The sequence below is a fragment of the Amblyomma maculatum genome, chromosome 10 (assembly GCF_055883805.1).
Source record: "Amblyomma maculatum isolate TAMU_Amacu chromosome 10, ASM5588380v1, whole genome shotgun sequence".
Classification (NCBI taxonomy): Eukaryota; Metazoa; Arthropoda; class Arachnida; order Ixodida; family Ixodidae; genus Amblyomma; species Amblyomma maculatum.
Genome location: NC_139353.1, coordinates 25783497 through 25801890, shown reverse-complemented (window position 1 = coordinate 25801890; position 18394 = coordinate 25783497).

The window sequence follows — 18394 nt, the reverse complement described above, 5'->3', positions numbered from 1 at the left end:
GTAGAAGTAGGCATTTGCTGAAGTCTTAAGATGCGCAAAAGGGACGTTTCTTGGCAGCTGCCGTTATAGATCGTTCATTGCATGCGCGTAGCTGTGTGTGCTGGTTATTTGTTTTTATGTTTATCTCTGCAGCGAAGATGGCACGGATTGGGTGCCTTCGGCGAGATCCAAGATATGCAGCAGCCATTTCGTGGGAAATTCAAATTCGAACCAAGAAGGGCACCCGTCCTACTATTCAAGTATTTTCCCCTGTCTACAAAAAAGCGAAATTCACCCAAAGCACAGAACAGCACAAGGCGAACGGCACACGGACGAGCAGAGACCGTAGCGTGGTGGCCGTACACTGCGAGACATTCCAACGCAAGGGTGATTTGAAAAAAAAAAAAAGGAAGAAAAAAGCGTTCTAGACAGAGCCGCGCTGCACACTCTTGCTGGAATTATATCAGGCGCAAGGAAACAAGACTATACCCAAAATACCCCCCTCCCACTTCAATCTTACATCCACGGGCTACAATCGGTGACCCGGCGTACGACTAATCGCGGGATAAAAAAAGGTATGTTGCAACTCTCCTGCATCCTGCCCCCTTTCCGCCGTCCGCAGTTAGGGTGCTTAAGATATTAGATACGTACAATTGCCGCGGACGGCACCATTCCTTTACTTCCTCTTTGATTATTAGGGCGAAAGCCTTTAATGGCTCATGCTGTCGGTGACAAAGTGTGTCCCGCTTTTGCGGCGTTCTGATTGGCCGAGGCGGGATGCGTCCCTGCTATCTGCAATGTCACACTTGAACGCGCGCCAAGGAACGTCACCCGACAGGAGCGATGGTGTACTGTCCAAACACACACTTGCCGGAGAAAGTGTGACAGATACAGCGCCTTTCCTTTCCTGTTAACCAATTATAATTATATGTAGCACTGCAACGAATGCCGACAAGCGATGGGAGGCAAATTATAGGATAAGAAGGGTACGCTTTCAGGGACCCTCTAATTTTAAGGTGAAAGCCGTTAATGGCTCATACTGTCGTGGACAAAGTGTGTCCCGCTTTTGCGGCGGCTGTCGTGTGGCATTCCTTGGCGCGCGTTCAAATGTGGGATTGCAGAGGGCAAGAACGCAAGACAAGATGAGACTTCTGGATGAAAGACGCAGTACCTGTCACACTCACTCCGACAAGTGTGCGTTTGGATGGTGCGCCATCGCTCCTGTCGCGTGGCGTTCATTGGCGCGCGTTCAAGTGTGAGATTCCAGATGGCAGGAACGCTAGACAAAATGAGGCTTCTCAGGCTTTCGCATTTGAATGCTTTAGTTGCTAAAGTCCCTCGTAATTATTTTTACAAAACCACCACCACCACCAAAAACTAGTTCGGTGAAGGAACTGAGTAGGTTCCGAAACGTCGTGTGTTATTCCTCCTTTTCTAGTTGCCGTTCCTGTCTATCACACTTTAAAGGCCCATTCACACTTGCGACTCGCAGCGGTCGCCTCACCGTTTTGGTCGAAAAGCGACGGTCGAAAATGGTCGCATCGGTCGAAAAGCGGCAGCCGCGGGCCGTTCGGGTACTGCTCGATTGCCAGCCGGGCGACTGCCATAGCTACCACCCGAGCCACAACCATCTTTAGCGATTCTAAATCCGCCGTACGGAACTTCGCCCGCGGTCGGATCTCTACCCCAGCCTTCCGGTTCCTCGCCTCCCTCTCCCCACCCGAACACCCTATTCAACTAATATGGGTGCCCGCTCACACGGGTCACCCAGGCAACGAAGCAGCTCACTCTTTTGCTCGAGGATACGTCGGCCGAGCAGGGACTGCCACTGCCTGGGGAGATGCTCGCGAGCGCATGGTATCCTATCACGAAATCTCTCTCCATTACCGTGATCAACGAACCATCTACCCTCCTCCTCATAAATCTATGACTAAGCTACAACAGGTGACGTGGCGCCAGCTTCAGTCCCGTACATTCCCATCCCCCGCTTTCTTATCTTTGATCCACCCAGGACTGTTCTCGCCGCAGTGCACCCTGTGTGGGGCACCTAAAGCTGATTTTGAGCATATTATGATCAAATGCTCGGAATTCCACCCTCCAGCCACTTGGCAACTCTCCGACCTCGAGCGATGGGAGGCTGCGGTGTCCAGCTCTGACCCGGCCGTTCAAAAGCGGCTGACAGACTGGGCTTTGGGTGTCGCTGGGAAGCACCAGCTTCCGGCCACAACACGCAGCCAAGAGCCGACCCGTCATTAGAATGTAATCCCTTAAGGCTCCCAATTATAAAGTTTTTCACCACCACCACCACCGTTAAACCAATCAGCGGCTCAGCTGACGTGAACGTAAGTTAACTTTATTCTGTGCGGTGAACAGTCAAGGTAGACACGACGTGGAAAGCAACCTGCAAGTCGCATTCGCAAACGTGAACATCGGTTGCGCTGGGCCGCTCTCTGGTCGCATGTGACTGCCGGTTGCGCGCCCTTCGCGACTCGCAAGTGTGCATAGACCTTAAGTTGCAAGAATGTAGCGGTAACCCGGGCCAGTTGGTACATGCATAAAGCTAACAGCGCAACAGTCAGCTTGCTAAAAGCCAGCACATAAATATATTTTTGATTTTATGGCTTTCGATGGCACAATGATGCTTGTCTGCGCAACGCACCGGGCTCTTGGACCTCATCGCATGAAATTATCTCCTACACGTTGTGTACATGGCCTGTTTCAAAAAGCTTCGTTCCTTTCCTGATTGCGCACTGAAAGGATTTTGCAACCACAATAAGAGCCCCAAATCCCGCCTCTACAATCAGCGACACACCGCTGACAGATGACGTCCCTGCGGTACCCTGCGGAGACGCGGAGGGAGCCTTCAATAGGGACGAAGAACCGGCCGCGCGGTGCGCTGAACGCAGCCTCTACTGTGGCGGCGCCCAGCGGGTGCAGATTGCATATACAAAGATTTTGTGTTGCGCATTGTGTTGTATTGCGACGAAAGATCTTTTAAATTGCATATCTGGCGTGCCTTGTAACCAAGCTGTTGATCACGACTATTTTAAACGGCTGTGTCACATCCGGGCTGGTATTACAGAAAGTGAACGCGAACTGAACGCTTTTAGGCGCGGTTCAGGTGTCCATAGAACAAGTGTGACAGATACTGCGCCTTCCCCTTCCTGTGAACCAATTATTAACTGAACGCGGTTACGTCACCTGATACGCATTTCCGGTGTGTAGTTTTGCCGAAGGGAAGAGGAGATGCCGTGACGTAAAAGCGTTCAGTTATCTGGTGGAAAAAAAGTTGCGAGGGATTGATTTACAAAATTGATTGATTTATAGGAAGGGAAAGGCGCGGTAACTGTTTCTCTTGTTTTATGTGGACACCTCAACCGCGCCTTAAGGAAAGGGAGGAAGGTGGAAGTGGAAAGAGAGAAAGAGGAGCCGTAGTGGAGGGCTGCGTAGTAATGTCGACCACCTGGGGATCTTTAACGTGCGCTAACATCGCACAGCACACTTTAGCGACTAAAGTAATGAACGGCGAAAGCTCACCTTGTCTAGCGTTCCTGTCATCTGCAATCCCACAACTGAACGCGCGCCAAGGAGCGCCATGCGACAGGACAGATAATGCGCTTTTCCTCCGGAAGTCTCATCGTGTCTAGCGTTCCTGCCATCTGCAATCCCACGCTTGAACGCGCGCCAAGGAACGCGCGACAGCCGCTGCAAAAGCGGGACACGCTTTGTCCACAACAGTATGAGCCATTAAAGGCTTTCGCCTTAATTATAATTGGTTTACAGGAAAGGAAAGGCTCAGTATCTATCACACTTTTTCCGGCAAGTTTGTCTGGACGGTACACCATCACTCCTGTCGCGTGGCGTTCCTTGGCGCACGTTCAAATGTGGCATTGCAGATGGAATCCGCCTTTTGCGTGAGTTCTATGCGCATGCGCGAAGCCCCAGCGGCGACTGATGAAAACACACTGAGAGGCGTCGACGGCGCTTCTCGTCGCCGCACTCATAGCCAACGCACGGGGGCTGGAGGCGCGGTACGTTCACAGCCTCGGTAAAACGATGCCAACCACCTGTGCCGCTTACGGCTGCCACTCTCGAGGCGTGCCGGGATGCAAGACGCGTTTTGTTACGTTTCCTTCGGCGAGCCGCGACCTGCAACGGCGTGAAGCTTGGATTAGGGCAACCAAGCCAACCAAGCGTCAAGACGTGAATGGGCGACCTTGGCAGCCGACTGCGCGAAAAACACTTCGTTACAGGTATGTATGCATCTAAAGGAAATGTGCATGATGAAAAGTATCTACCGGAGTTTGCACCAAGCCTGTAACCCACCAGTGATAGCCGCAATGAGCATTTGTTCGGGGCGTCTGATGGCGATGTATTTTGTCGTTTGTTTTATTTATGTGCGAAGGGGCCGGGTAGCGCAGATATCACAGGTGGCTGTGTGCGCTAGACCGTAATATTTAGCATGTTTTATCGCGACTGCCGCCTGACTAAAAAGAAGAAAAAAAGGTGTTTGTTGTGATGCACCGCCGTTAGCGAGCCGAGTGGTTGAGCTGGTCATGAGGCGCTCGCGAACGGCAGTGCATTAAAACGGCGTATTTTTTTTTTTGTTAGTGAGGTGGCAGTCACGATAAAACATGCTAAATATTACGGCCTAGTGCACACAGCCGCCTGTGATATCTAAGCTACCTAGCCCTTTCGCACATAAAGATAAGAAAGGACAAAATACATCGCCTTCAGGCCCCGGCGCAACTGAAGCAATCACGCACCGAAGAAATCCTCATTGCAGCTATCACTGGTGCGCTACAGCCTGGGTGAAAGTTCCAGTAGGTACTTTTCATCATGCCTATTTCGCTTAGATGCATACATACCTGTAGTATCTGTGTTTTTGCCGCTCGGAGCATATGACGCACTTGACACTTGCACGGCGCACAGTACTTTTTTTTAATTAAAGGCTCGCCTTCGTGCACGCCAAAGCATCCGGACTTTGTTCCTTTAATGTACACAATCAGATACACTTCGTTAGGGAGCTTGATAATCGTCGTCTTCGTCCAACCGTTTGCAACGGCAAGGAAACCGCCCGGCACAATAAATGAGTCTTCTGGAGGGTTCATGCTCGTTCACTTGCAGAGAGGACGTAGAACAGAGTTGGTTCCTGACCGAGATGCGCATCCGATATGTAGGAGATTCACATGTGTCACAAAGTTGTTGATTCCGCAGAAATCGCGGCGGAGGCAGAAATGAACGTTGGAGATCCTTTCACAACAGAATGACCATTCTCTGTGCCCCGAGAACCTTTTCACCACTGCGACCACATCCGTTCTGACTCCTGAGGCCAGAAACCGGCTACAGCTCTGAATCATCCATTGCCAGAAAAATGCAGCGCGTTTCCTGCAGGTGTGCATTCCGGCCGGGACAATGCCCTTTTCACGGGGTGTGTATATGTGACTCTCTGCCGATCTTCGTGGATGAAATCCTATAGCTGCACGGTTGTAGATGACGCGAGGAGGAAGCGACGCCCATTGCACCATGCCGGCGCCGCGGTGACCGCATTGTGCTCGGTAACTCAAGACACCCCGCGCATATGCGCCGCTCAAAGTCACAGGAGACGATTCCACCTAGCTCTGCAGCATCAACAAACCCCTGGCTGCTTTGCCCTTTGAGATCCCTCTCTCTCTCTCTGCCCCCACGCTCTCCTGTCTGCCGAAAACCTGCAGGCCGAGAGCGTCTCATTCTGTCACGTCGAACACGGCCCGCGCTACACGCTCTTGCAATACGAAGATAGTATATGCGTACGTGCGTTATGAGTGGATTGTGAAAACGCTCTACCTTCCCCCATACTGCGTGAACATGATATGCTGCAATCACTGTCACTACTTTCCGCTCCGAGGCCAAAAAAAGGGGGGAAGCTTTCGCTTTCTACCAGAGTTGGCGTGGCCATTTCGTATGGTGTGCTTTCGCGTCGTCTGCTACACTGCCGCTCAATGTGTTTCCCGCCCGCTCCCGCATGGTGGCGCCACATCCTCGCGCAAAAGGCGGATTGGGACGCATCCTGCCTCGGCCAATCAGAACGCCTCAAAAGCGGGCACACTTTGTCCACGACAGCATGAGTCATTAATGGTTTTCGCCTTAATAAAGTTGTTATCACATCACCTCCGAGGCTTTGAGCGGAAGTACTTCCAACCAATCACAGAGCGTTCCGAAACTGGACGCTCTGTGATGGTTGGTCAAGGTTGCTATGCGGAGCTGCACCCCCCACCGGCGCAGGTGGTTGCTAGGGAGATAGGAGGAGTGCACCGATAATGCGGGGAGAGGCCACAGCTGGCACCATCCCAAGGAACGGACGGACGGACAGCCAAAAACAACAGTTCCGGGGAGGTTGTGAAGGGTGGCTATTCCTGACCCTACGGGGCTGGGACAGTATACGTTAACGCCGCTTGCGGCGGGGGCTATCCAGCCTCCAATTTTTATCTGTTGTAGGCCGTCATTGCACCCGCCACCGTTTAGGTGGTGGACGATGGCTGTTGCGGCACGCGTCTTTCTCTCTCTCTTCTTTTTCTTCTATTCTCTACCCTCTTTTCTCTGTGCCCCGCCGGGGTGGTGCAGTGGTAAGACGCCCTACTACTGTGCCGGAGTGCCCGGGTTCGAACCCGACCTCGACGGCTGCGTTTCGATGGAGGCGAAACGAAGCGGCGTCCGTGTGCTGTGCGATGTCAGCGCACGTTAAAGATCCCCAGGTGGTCAAATTACTCCGTAGCCCTCCACTACGGCTCCTCTTTCCACTTTCACTCCCACCTTCCTCCCTTCCCTTAAGGCGCGGTTGCGGTGTCCACAGAAAACAAGTGAGACAGTTACCGCGCCTTTCCCTTCCTATAAATAAATCAGTTTTTTTTTCTCTGCACGAGGCAGCGGAGGTGGCTCAGCTCAGAGCCAGTAGCAGGCCCGTGCATTTTCTTTTCCTTCTTCCTCCGACCGTTTTTAGAGCGCAGCTCTTTGGCGTCCGTTCCTGGGTTTCGCGTCGGCGTCGTCGTCGGCCTCGTGACCAGCTCCGCCCCCCTTTCATCCCCCCAGCGCTAGCAGCGACCGACTGATACCGCTGGATGCCGCTGACAACGTGACTGCATAGAACACCGTCGCCGCCATGCAGAAAGAGAAGGGGAGGGTCCCCCCCCCCCCCCCCCCTGTTCCTGTGTGGCGGATAGGGTGCTCTTCAGTTGCTGACGCGCCGGTTATTTCACGTAGGCCCCGGCACGTCGACGAATACGTGACCACCTTCCCACGGCTAGACCTGGTTCTTGGCGCTGCGGAAGCGAGGGTATCATATTGTTTGCGTCGGCATCGGCGGCGTTGTCCCTGAAACCAACTCCGCAGCTGGGGTTGACCACTATCGGCGTCAGCAGCATCAGTCAGTCGCTACTACCTCTTCCCTCCTCCCTTTATCGCGTTGTCCGCTTGGTGCGCGCGCTTCTGCCCCCATCGTTTGCCACTGGGTGTACACGCCGCCCCGCTCCCCCCTCTTCCTGCGAGTCTCCGGTTGTCAAAGCGCCGATTCCTTTCTTCGCTCTCCTCCAATGCAACCCCTGTGCGGTGGCAATCAGAGAACCAGATCGGTGGCGGCGGATCTGTATATGTGCACCGCCCGAGCCGAAATTGCCGCTGCCGTTCTTTGTTGAAGGAATACGTGTGAAAAATAAAAAAAAAATTCTGTGATAGTGCATACATGTGTTGCTCGATTTCTTTGCCTCAATCTATCGAAAAGGTGAAACAGCTTATTTGCTGCGCTCAAATTTCGCATTAGGAAGTAACGTAATCGTCGTTAATTTTTTTTATTTATTCTCATCACTTCTGATCATTATCATGCATTTATTTGGCTCATTTAGTTCGAAACACATCCCCTTGGGGTTGGCGCGAAGTGATATCGCTTGGACGTCGGCTGTTTCGACGTCTGATTGATTTTACTTTCACATTTTTGGCTCTAATTAATCATTTTTCTGTACCATCCACACATCATCTATCGATTACAACCATACGTTTGATCCTCTCTTCTGAGAACGACACAATGGCTGCTGACACGTTCTGTACACGCGACCTTGCCGACATAGCCTAGCAAGGCTAGCGCCTTAGAAATGGCAAATGAGTATACAAAGAGTCGCAGGGAAGGCTTTCGCCTTGCCACTGAGTGCATCCAACGAATTTTCTGAGCCTCGGCATCTTCGAAACCTCAACCGAGCGCCGCCATGTTGTGCTTGGAGGAAAACTTGTATAATTCGAAAGCTTTGCTAGCCTCGTCGAGCCAAAGTAATCGGCTGGATAAACTTGAACTCAGGCGCGGCGAGAGGAGCCGCCGCCGCGCGCTTCTTCTCACGTACGGTACGCGGAGCCGACGGCCCTCGCTTTTTCTGCTGCGTCGCTTCTTTTACTTCGAACGCCTACTGCTGCTTCTTCATACATCTCGCAACCTTTATTCGTACCGTTACATATCTCTACATATGCAAATTTGCCTGACACAATGCCACAGAGCCTTTCAGTCCCCTACCTACCCTCCCCCTCCACCGTGATCGCTGACCTACGGCTCGCCTTTTTGGACCTCGCCTTCGAATTTCCGTCGACACCCTCATATGGTCTAGCTGCGGCTATGCTTGCCCTTACGGCTCGCAGACAGCCACGGAGGAGGCGCGTGCTGTGAACAGTGCTTCGACTGCGTTTTCTTGGCGTTCACAGAGAGCTGTAGAAGAGTTAAACCAAAGAAAACTATGTCTGACCAAGCTTAATCGACTTTCCGCTTTTTAAGCTAGATTCAGGGCTATACGTCGAACCTGACTTAGCTACACGGCATAACCAAGCATAACAAAGCCTTCGCTTGCATATACGGGCTTAGCCGAACTAAGCCGCGCCGCTATTTTAGTGAGAAAGCACTGTTAAGGATACCCCAACAAAGCAAGAAGCTTGTCAACCGTCGTTGTGCCTGACTCCTGATGGCCCTTCAGATCGTGACGTCACAGTGTACGTGCCGTAATTCAAACAGTGCTTTCGTACGCATGGTATCGTGACGTGTATCGGGACGGTATCACAGTGTACGTGCCCTGGCGTTCGTAATTCAAACAGTGCTTCGCATGTATCGGTTGTGAAAAACCGATTATTGTTTTTCAGATTTAAACCTCGAACTGAGTTAAACGCGGTGAGCAAAGACGCAAATGGGAAAAGCTTGTAGTGTAACGGGATGAGAGATGACCCTCAATGCACTCACGGCGTTTGCCCTTTGCGTTTTCACTGTTGCACGGGCGCGCACACCCCTGGTGGCGAGGGCAGATAAATACTGACAGCTGCCTAAACTTATACTCCCAAATTTACCCGGATAAGTACATTCGTATATGTGAATTTTGCCGTCAGCCAGTTAGCCTTGAATATATGATGTGGATTACTCAGATCTCCAAAAAAGACGCAGTGTCGTCATTCAAATCAGTGGTGTGCGGTCAGGTAAAGCCGTAGAAGTGGGAGCTTGCGAGTGGGCTGCGGAGGACGCTGGGCTACAGTAGCTGGGCTCAAGGACTTCCGTCTGCCTGATGCTATCAACATTCTTCTTTAAATCTATGGGAAAATAAAACCTTTAGCAACCACAACAAATATCCCTCCCGTTCCTCGGTCGCCTTTTTCTTCCCGCGGTTGCCCTTAGCAGCAGACGGATTTTGCGCTGGAAACGATAATTCGGCGTCTGCTCTTGCGCTCGGTTAGCTAAACCTGTTCATCCAGCGTTATTGTGCTCGTTTCTAGGATCATGGCCCGTCACTTCAAGACACTGTTTTCTAAACGTGGTAACGGCTTGCCAAACAGACGGTTGGGGCAGCTTGGAGCTGACGCTTCCTACGACGCCGCCCATCTTGGCAGCTCTCCTAACAAAAATTCGTCTGAGACGGCAGCTCCCAAATGTGAAACTCGGTTGTTGCCTGCACCGCTGTCGCTACTGCGAGGAATCGGTAAAAGGCATCTGTAGGCACTAGACAGAATACCTTGGCGGACTTGCATTCGCTTCTCTACTACCGAAGCGCCGCTGGATGCGGGGTGCCGCACGTGAGGACAAATTGCCGTTGTCACTGACTTTGGCTCGACAAGGCTAGTAAAGGTTTCACTCTAAAATACCGGCGATGGCAAGCGTCATCAAGCGGCCGCATGACGGACGCAGCGAGCTGAACATCCGCAATGCATTGCTGGATGCGTACAAACCCACCGGCGATTGTGGCCACTGTCGCCTCAGACAGTTCTGTACTTGACGTTCAGACTCGCCATTGGCTGAACTCATGGGGCACTCGTTTTTCCGAAATTCGTATCGAAATGGCGACGGAACTGTTTGTCATATAACGTTTCGGGTGTTTTACACTCATAGCATAGTGCACACATGTGCTAGTCAAGTCTTAGCCTAGTTTGCGACAGAGATTCTAAGCAACAGCATACGGCAGCACCAATGACTGGTTCGACGAGGCTAGTAAAGGTTTCGCTTTAAAATACGATGACAAGCAATATAGGGTGACGTCATCAAGCGGCCGCATGACGGACTATCAAAGTTGTGTGGCCAATATGGCCTATACAGCTTCCAGACACCATGAGAACCGCGATTGTGTACATGTATTACTTCAACACGTACCGAATACAATAGACTGGCACAACGAATGCATACGTGTCGAAAACCTCACTTGCAACATTTCACCGTCGGAACTATAATGCTTTCGCATTAATACACGTAAGCAGTCTTGTCTTTGCATATCTTTATATTTTTCACCCCATTTAATTTGTTGTACTGTTGAACCACACTAAAGGCAGTGATAATACTTGAAATTTTGTACGTAGTGCACACATATCTAGGCAAAGTACTGAATTAAAAAAAAATGACCAAAAAATATGCTGGAAAACAATATAATTGTCATCGCACCGAGGAATCATTCGCAAATATCGAGGTTTAAACTAGTTGTCTAGCTAAGCTCATTGCTTTCAGAAATAAAACTGCAGGAAGTAGTATACAGTTTAAATGTTGTGCAAGAAGATTTTGCAGCTACAAAAAAAGAAAAACCCATAATCTAAATCATCAAAAAATAAGCAATTGAGGATATAGTGAAATCCTCTCCTCCCTTACGGATATATTTATTAAACGGATAAATTGACCCATCCCAAAGATTACATACATGAAAGCAAAAAAGAGAAATCGTACGTTGTGAGCCATCTTTGATTTCCTCTACCTCTTCCTCGCTATCCCATTATTTCCGCCGCCCCAGTTCAGGTGCTTCAGATATCAGATAGCAGATACCGGGGCTGGCAAACACCTTTTCCTTCCTTTTGTATATACAATAAATGACCGTGCACTACCATCACCACCCGCATAACCTTCAAGGCAACCATAAGCTGCTCTAAAATAACTTGATTCAAAACAGTGGGCATTCACAGCCTTATACATACCGCTGATTTATACTACCTATTACAAGTGGGGGATACATGATTATGATTATAATATCACCAATTCTATAAAAAGACGTCAGTAACGCAATAGATGGTTATGACGATTCTTAGAAAACCAGTGGAATGTTCACATTTTTTTCTTGTACTTTAGTGGCATCATGGACTTTAACAGAGCGTATATATCACGCAAAAGTGGCTATGCGAGTATTAAATAAACTGTATGAGCATCAAGGTGTCATTCTAAACTAGCTAGGAGCCAAGTTGTTAACCGGTTTAAGACATAGAATTGGTTTTATCATTCCAGTTTTTGAGGAAGTCTCTATAGTGTCCGTTTTTTAATCCGCTGAAATGTTAGTCTTGTTCGCATTACAAGCCACGTACGTGGATATCTATAATTTCAGTCCAACTTTATGCACGTCATAGGAGAAATGAACTGTTCTGGACAAGTTTATCAGTCAGTTCTCTTGAGAAAAACCTTAGGTTCCATCACCAAACTTGATTTCATGCGTTGGCTCGCAGTAAGACATGGTGGGAAACGCTCCTTTTTAACTGTTGCCCAAGCAACGACGCAGAATTAAACACCAGGTCCCATCACAGCACCTCCGATCAGTCAGTTACCACAACGTCAGCTACCATCAGGAACTTCCGGATGTGAGCCCAGCAGTCGTAGCTCAGCTCGTCGAGTTCTATTGAGTGTCTACGGAGGCACTCCACTCGTCTCTTGACGACGCCAGCCAGCTTCATGTACTCGTCGAGGCCCGTCAGGCAACGGAGGCCCAAGGCGCGCTTGATCATCACCGCTGCTTCCCTTGATTGTACGCCGGCGTTTTCCTGGACTATACTGAGGACCCTTTCATGTCCAGACACCAGTTCCACAGCACTTGCATTGTATGGGTCGTGGTCACCCATCACGAAGCGGGCTGCTCTGCTGACGAGGCTGGCATTGCGCCTCGTGACGTTCCGGATGACCACAAGCTCAGCATTACGATCTTTGCAACTTGGAAGCTCAACGCGGAGCAAGGTGTAATTTTTTTCAATGCCGGACATCAGCGTCTGCAAGAAGGCGTTGTTGCTACTGCGACTGAGCGCCGCGAACGACAGCTCGGTCAGGTTTTGGCTGTTGACAAAGGCAGCTGCGAGAAACTCAGCGTTGTTTGCGGTCAAGGACAGCTCTCTCACTGCGATTTTCTTGAGACTGAGGTTGGATGCCAGAGCATTGACTAGAAGACACTGGGCACCAAGATCATGCTGTTGCTCCCGGCGCTCGTCTACGTCAACGTTAACAACTTCTATGTCCTTCAGTGTGCGTGCTTCCGATATGTAGGCTGCCATTGGAGCTTGTATCTCATCCAGGAAGCAGCATTGCACACACACGCGGAGTGAAGTCACGTGACTGCAGGAGGCTAGGATTTTGAAAGCACTGACAAGAACCTCCATGTTTGGGAGATGCAGAGAACTGATGGTGACGGACGTCACCTCGGCGCACTCGGGAAGCATGGAAAGGCTATAGATGCTCACGTGGTGATCTGCGATGTAAATAGCCCTCGCTATTCGGGAATCCCGAATGATTTGGCATATCTCTTTGAGGCTAGCGCATGCTGGAAGATGACCTATGTAGACATTTTTAAGGGTTTTGTTGAGGGCCATGGCGCGGAAAAACGCGCAGCACTCCTCGTCAGAGAAACCCAACAAGTCCATGGTAAGCGCCGAGAGTGTGGTGTTTTGTGGCAGCGCCAAAAGCCAGGGCTCAATCCTGGCAGCGGTGTCTCCGCCTAGAGGTTCGATGCCGTAGAGTATGGTCGACACAACGCAATTTCTCGTGTACGTAATACTCAGTGTTTGCAGGGTGCGGTTCCGGGCGATTATTTCCGCTAAAAGGGATTTGTCTTCGACATCGTAGATATCTGTGTCAAATACCATCTCTTCAAGCGTCGTAGTCGATGCGATGGCCTTTACCAGAGACTCTAGCCCACGCCTCCTAACCTCGGGCGTTCGCACTGTAAGCTTCTTCAGAACAGACTGTTCGTTTTGTAGGTATGTGACGAAGTCATTCAGTATGTCCACGCCGCAATATGAGAACACGCAGGCTCCGACAGTCAAGTCAATGATCGTGTTATTCCGCAGGAGCATGTCTATGAACTGCTGGGAGCAGTCACCGCTCATGCCCATATCGGAGACATCCAGACTTGTAAGATTGATGCTGTCCTGCTGATGAGGAAATGCAAGCAGTGGCCGATTAACGGAGAAACAGGGGTATTCCTCCCGGTGCAGTGTGCCTATTCTGCCTGAAGGGCTGACAAGCTTCACCAATGCATTAAAAACGTTCGTTTCGAAGTACGGCACAAACGAGATGGTCAGTTTCTTGACGCTGTACTTGCCTTGAAGGAGTTTGAGAAGGAAGGGGCTTCTTGCCACCACATAAGTAAGCTCCACAGCCACAATGCAGTGGTGGCGGGAGAGGAGGTTGCTGACCAGAATCATTGCGAGGCTTTCACAATGAATGCGTTGGTCCGCCGAAGGAAACAGGGTCCCTGTTTCTGGGACAGTAGCAATGACTAGTTCACCCAGGCCATTTTCCTCTCTTATCTCAAGACCGATGTACCAGAGAACTTCGTTGTAGGCGGCTAAGCGTCGAACCAACTGACACACCGGTGCTGATTTACTTTTAGTGCAGGGCAAGGTTAATGGCTGGCGTTTTTCTTGTGCAGATGGCGGGACAGTCGTCATTGTGTGTGCAGAGGTATGGACTCGTGCTTCGCTTCAGTTGCGGGATTCAAGCTTGGGCCAGGCTTCCACTTAACGACTGGACAAGGAAAAATAAGGGCATAAATTGTTATGAAATTGAGGGTAGCGTTTAAAAGATGGTTTGTCAAGTTAATGCTCATAACGAGAAAGAGAAACAAAGCTCGCCGTAGCACAAGTGCAGTTAGACGAAATGACAAAGTTTGACAAACGCTAACGGGGCAGCTTCACCAGAGGAACATGAACACGACTAGTCAGAATTTCAAAGGGGAAGGCTCTCGTCCTGCTGTGGACTTAAGCTAGCTTTGTGACGTGCTTGTGGAACACTGACTTTGGAATTACGGTGCAAGTTCGTTGCCTAGTTTTGCGCATGCTGAACCCACGTACATAACGTGAAATTCAATGAACGAAATAACTGTACTCCAGCTCGATACGCATTGCAGCGGAATAGAAGCTGCTGTGAGGTGGCAGCTTCTATAGGAGGGCAAAATGTAGGTTTGGGTGTTTCAGTTCGGGAAACATGCTTTTTATGTACTTTTTTATTTTCTTGACATCTTACCTTTTCCTCATCTATGTGAACTGCTGCCTAGTTAGCGAATTGGACTGGTTGGCGGTTTTTTCTTATTAACACATGCGGCAGAAGACATGTGATCGGAGACGGTATGGGCAGTGGCGCTGGCATACAGGCAGCGCCCGCGGTCTCGTTTGTCATTAGAGGTGGCTACGCAGGACTGGAATCGTACCCGGCACTACTTTCACCAGATTTATAACTGAATATTACGTGTAAGTCTATCGAGGACCGAGGAACCACCACGGCCAGTCAAGCGAGCACGAGCGGAGCACCTTCACATACATAGTTCTGGCGAGGAGGGACGACCGTTGCGACACGCGTATTTATCTCTCTCTTTTTCCCTCCTTTCTTCTCCATTTTGTCCTCTGTCCTCACGAGGCAGCTGAGGTGGCTCAGCAACAGAGCCAATAGCAGGCCCGTGCATTTTCTTTTCCTTCTTACAGTCGCAACAACAACACAGTCCTGGCTTCGCTTTTTGCGTCCACATTTTGCGTCCATGGTTTGGCCTCACCACCATAGCCTATTATTGCTCTCGCATTAATGAAATATTCAAACTACTACTCGCGTTTCGCCTCCATCTAAATGTGGCTACCGCCGATGACAATTGAAACCGCGTCCTCTGGCTCGGCAACCGGGCCACCGCAGCGGTCATCTCGGTCTGTGGAGTAGTGCAGGTCAAAATGCTGCAATAAAATACAAGGAACTCACCGGATTCAGCGTCGCAGGGACGAGGCCATTCAGCTGAGAGCCTGCCTAAGGCGGTTGTAGCAGCGCGTTCTTATAAAACGCTCGCGGACCACCCGCCTCTATTAACGCTTCGTTTTCTTCAAAACCGACGTCATACACAGCCTGTCAGCGCGAAATGAAAAAAAAAAAGAACTATAACTAACTGTTTTCGGTACATATTTTTTCATGTCATCATGCAGTATAATACAATGTACCAGAATATACTAGTACACTGCAGTATAATACCTATTTATGTCGCTAAAACGAGTGGCCAATCCTCCTCGTGGGTATGTGCCATATTCCAAGGGCACCGATAGCTTCCGGCCACGTCATCTTGGAGATTAAGGAAACTGAAATGGACAGAATTTGGCGCGACCTTTCCGGACGCTATCCTCTCAAAAGGTCCAAACTGGCCGTGGAAGTAAAGTGCGTGGCGCCTTTGACACTCGGAAATCGTGGTGTCTTGGGGGAACGCCGCAGCAGGTACTCTCTCACGTACGAAGCCGGCAGTACCCTAGCTATTGTCTCGCACTTTTGGAGTGTTCTCGTGTTAAGAATGTCAAAGGCCTCTGTTTCTTCCGCTGTTGATAAAAAAAAAAAAAGAAACATCATTAAACGGCAGATAACCCTCACCGTCCAAATGCCGTCAGTTCTCAACGAAGGAGCAAAGTTTCAGCGCAGCGACCCTTCCCCGTCCCCACAATCCTCTCCCACAAAGGCCGCTACGGCCACAACGCAAACGCAGCATAACGCCCGACTACTGTGCCGGAGTACCCGGGTTCGAACCCGACCTCGGCGGCTGCGTTTCGTTGGAGGCGAAACGATGAGGCGTCGTGTGCTGTGCGATGTCAGCGCACGTTAAAGATCCCCAGGTGGTCGAAATTACTCCGTAGCCCTCCACTACGGCTCCTCTTTGTCTCTTTCCACTTTCACTCCCAACTTCCTCCCTTCCCTTACGGCGCGGTTGCGGTGTCCAAAGAAATCAAGTGAGACAGTTACCGCGCCTTTCCCTCCCTATAAATAAATCAGTTTTTAAACGCAGCGTAATGATGAGAATTGGTTATGACACTTATTTTGACGGGATAGCATTGAAACACTTGCAAAATTATGTGCGCATAAAAAACAAAAAAGGACGCTACGACGCGCTTCTCGCAACTGTTCCTTTTTGTCCCTGGCTTTCCAGAGGTAAAAATGGAAGTGAGCAGTCCTTGGAACGCAACATCAGGGGTCGTCGGCCGCCAGTATCGTCGGCAAAACTTGCACGGGCGTAACCCTGCACTTTTATAAAAGGCGACACAGGTACGACAGAGTAAATGACTGAACGTATGGGGCAGACTCGGTGCCGCATCCCCCCTCCCGAGGAGGGCGCCTCCACTCCATGTGCACACGCCTCTGGTCCCTCTCGAAAAGAAGAGACGCTAGCATTTTCTTGGGGCATGACACTTGTTTTGGTTACCAAATAACATATTGGCGCCTACCCACACATTGATTGATTGATTGATTGATTGATTGATTGATTGATTGATTTATAGGAAGGGAAAGGCGCGGTAACTGTCTCACTTGTTTTCTGTGGACACCTTAACCGCACCGTAAGGGAAGGAAGGAAGGTGGGAGTGAAAGTGGAAAGAGAGAAAGAGGAGCCGTAGTGGAGGACTACGGAATAATTTCGACCACCTGGGGATCTTTAACGTGCGCTGACATCGCACAGCACACGGACGCCTCTTCGTTTCGCCTCCATCGAAACGCAGCCGCCGAGGTCGGGTTCGAACCCGGGTACTCCGGCACAGTAGTCGGGCGCCCCACACATGAGGATTGCCCAAGAATTGGACAGTAGAGAGTTCAAGATGTATCTACTTTTAGCTGAGCAGTTCTTTTCTTCTGGCCAAAACAACTCCCTTTTACAGCCACTAGCATGAGAGGGGCTTTGTGTTCTTTTTCTTTCGCGTCTCATTTGCAGGGAGATTTCTGTCGATGTCATTGGTTGGAGGACTTCCTTTAAGGGTATACTCTTCTCCGCACTCTTAACTTGTAAAGGAACCTAATATTTGTGAGCAGCGCCACAGGACTGAAAGCTACGCTATGATGCCAGAAAAAAAAAAAAAAAAAAAAAAAAAAAAAAAAAAAAAAAAACCAGGTGCGGAGTCAGAAGGGCTGGAGCGTGCGGAAACATGCTGTATACGGTAGTTTTTCCCGAGATTCGCTGAAAAGAAAAATAAAGGAAACACGAAAGAAATGGCACGGCTCTTTTCGCAAAAAAATATGCGAACAACTGTTAGCGCAGTTACTAATCATAAAATCACTCATATTGTGGCGATACACGTGTATTCAGCTCCTTCCTAGCCAGCGACACGCGCAGGAGTCATGAGACGACGTGCGTCCGCCAGGAGAGGGTGAGCAAGAAAGCACTTAGCGTTTCCCTCGCTTCCCATACAATGCATCACGGCATCGTGCTGGTCATTTAGGGAAGGGTGCATTGCAAACGTGAAGAGGAGGAACTATACTTCGCCTCACAAATATCTGCAGCACTGCGAAAGGCAGAGGAGCCTGCAATTGTGCTGTTAAGGGCCTCTCGACCCTGCGCAATATAATAGAAAAGTGTGCTCCTACCAATATGGGAGGGGGGGGGGGGGGAGGCGCCTAGGAGCACAATTGCCTATTGTAGTGCGCGGGGTCCTGATGGGACCAAGGTGCCTCTGCCCTTCGCAGGGCTACAAACATCTTGTGAGACGAAGTATACTTACTTCTCGTTGTCTGGTCCCGAGAAGCAACCGACGACTTCTCAGCATAACAGGGACGCTCGCGGCGGGAAAGTCTTGCCATCGCCTGCTCCCGAGACCCTCAACGGACTAGCCTGACCTTCCGTGCCCGGCTGACGGACGACGACCCGGTGAGCCACCCGAACTCTATTTTATCGAATAGAACATTCTTCCGCAC